Genomic DNA, 2,801 nt, shown 5'->3' on the forward strand with positions numbered 1-2,801 from the left:
AGAAAATATTGCCAAACGCCTCGGCCTCCGTCACTTGGCCGGTAAACATTGCGAACAGCACATAAGCAAAATTCGCATACGGATCTGTTGGTGCAAAATAGCGTAGCTTTGCCATACCTTCAGCAAAGGTGGGGGAGTTTGAAGCTAGCCTGACGCCCTCAAGATAGTTCGCTACGATGTGGCCCCTGTATAGGAGAAGCTCAAAGTAGGGCCTGAACTTAGACTCCATAGTGATGAACTGTGGCCACGTGATGAACGGACGAAGTTGAACAGTTTGGAGGTCGACAGTGTTCAGCGCCTCGACCAATACGGGGATAGGAGTGACAGATACGGGAATAAAATTGACAAGGAGGCTTGTAGGGTTTGGCAGCTTGATGGCCAGGAATATCTCGTTCGGAGGGGTGTTCATTGTTTTTGTTTTTGTTTTTTTTTTTTTTGGAGACGATATGGGCTGTGGATGGTATTTGCTGTGTGTAGGGAATAAAACATCTTCTTACGTACACACATCTATATATAGTGAGAACAGTGGTAATTTTATTTTTACTATAACAGGTAATTAATTCGATGGTATTTAACAGTAAAATGTACTGATTGTATAGGAATATATTTATATAAAAATGTAATGATTCAATTATGTTTATTAGCCACGCCAAAAGTATTCAACAAGCTATGTTGGTTCTTTGGTACTCGTGTACGTATATAAGTAAAATTACATAACTGATATTTGACATCTACAACCCTGCAAGTCATATGGATTAAAATTCACTTATATGGACGTCAAATCAGTTGGCCATTGCATTAAAAATAGCAACATGTCATTGCATTAAATACGACTACTATTAGATACAAACACATTGTTAATTTCCCTATATTATATATTAAATATAGTGGTTTCAATTTTAAGTATGAAAGGGTAATATTCAATTCGAGCTACACGTGCATGTAACTGTTGATGTAGGTCTTAGCCATGTATCGTACAGAATAAGATATTCGATAAACTATTAGTTTTACTAAAACTAATAGCCAGTTATCACATCTAACAAAGTTCGTGGTTACCTTTAAATGCAAACATGTTTCGTTATAAAACTACCAAAGCATTTGACTAATTCGGCGAGCGCACCACCAGATTGTGCATTTCCTGCAACGATGCTTGTAAGGGCCCACCATATTGAGTACGTCTTCCTTCCTCATTGAGAGCGCGCATTTTAGTGCGCACGAAGGAGTTGTTATTTCCCCATCATCAGGGTAGTCAAAAAACACACCATAAGTTGTATTGTGTGATGCTCCATAGTGAATAAGCTCAGTGATGAGTTCTTCACACATATCTCCAACCTCTTCGGAGTCAAGTGGGTAGTGTTTTATAGAAAACAGCTGAAGCAAATGACCCGCCTGGACTCCGGACCCTTTACAGATGCACAACATGGCAGACGCAAGAGTAGCGTCGGCATGTGTTGGTACGTTACGCAGGAGTAAATTTACGGCCCCTTCAATGTCCCCATCTTTTGTTGCAAGACGAAGGCCTTCATAATATATGGCCGTTGGATTATCTGCATCAAGGCACCTTTCAAAAAACTTCCGGTGTCGACCACCAAACATGATATCATCGGGGTCACTGCACATGTTGAAGATGTTTGCCTCTTTCAAGACGTCGCGACGGTAAACTATAGTTTTGCCTCTATTTCCCGAACGTAGGAGTGACTGCATGTACCACCAGTGTTTTGCTGCCATTAGTTTAGCTATTCGCGCCAACAGATCGTCAGGAAGATTTGGGTTGGTCATATTTGTAGTGAAAGTATTATGTGCACATTGTAATGCAAACGATTTTATAATACAATCGTTTGATATGGTTGGGGAAGTATTTGGTATGGATATAAATGATACTTGATATAACTGCGTGACAAGATGGCGAGGTAACATCAAACCACTAATTATTAAGAGTTTATAAACATCCACTAACAATATAGATGGAGTGTCGTTTTGAGAATCTTAATGGGCCGGTTGGAATATTTTAGGCCTCTTTACATCATAACCATATATAATCCCCCACATCCCCTATTAGTATACACGTGTCATAACCATATTCGGATTTGAAGTCTACTACTATAATCTACTATCTCAATCTCGATTATTCACTACCCGCTCAGCTTAACGTCTATTGTCAGACATGACACCAGTTGGCAACTGCGATGTGACAACTAATACCCGCAAAAGTCTTATATGGGAAGACATAGAAGAGTTTTTTAACAAGTAAGTAGAGGGATGTGACTTATATCTCATCGATGTGTCTTGATGAGTACGTTTAACATGATGTGTTTGTAATCATTACTAAGTTACGAAATCTGGTCATAGTGTGAACTAAGAGTGTGAACAAATAATATATTCATACATGGTTCGTATGGAACAATGATTACTACGTATTTAGGCTATACTTTGACCTCTCTCTATGTCGAATTATGTGCGGATTTGTAACTTGTATTAGTATTAAACAAATAAGAAAAATCAAATTATTACTTTGTTCAGTGCGGAATTTATGAAACCGCTAGGTAAATGGTAGTTGGGTAAAGTATATGCGGTTCATGGGCTCCAAGTATATGCGGTTCATGTGTTAACTGTTTTGGAAACCGCAACAGTAATTTTGCGTTTCCAAAAAAAAACTAAAACTACAGAATATGTCTTGATTGGTAACATCACGCGGATTTAAAAAAAAAAAAGCTTAAAAGGCGCACTTATGCATGTCGCCGTTCATTGCCATAATTATTAAAAACCCTGCAACTCCCAACTACAACTCTCCCTTTATTTAG

The sequence above is a fragment of the Camelina sativa genome, chromosome 5, assembly GCF_000633955.1.
Source record: "Camelina sativa cultivar DH55 chromosome 5, Cs, whole genome shotgun sequence".
Taxonomy (NCBI): domain Eukaryota; kingdom Viridiplantae; phylum Streptophyta; class Magnoliopsida; order Brassicales; family Brassicaceae; genus Camelina; species Camelina sativa.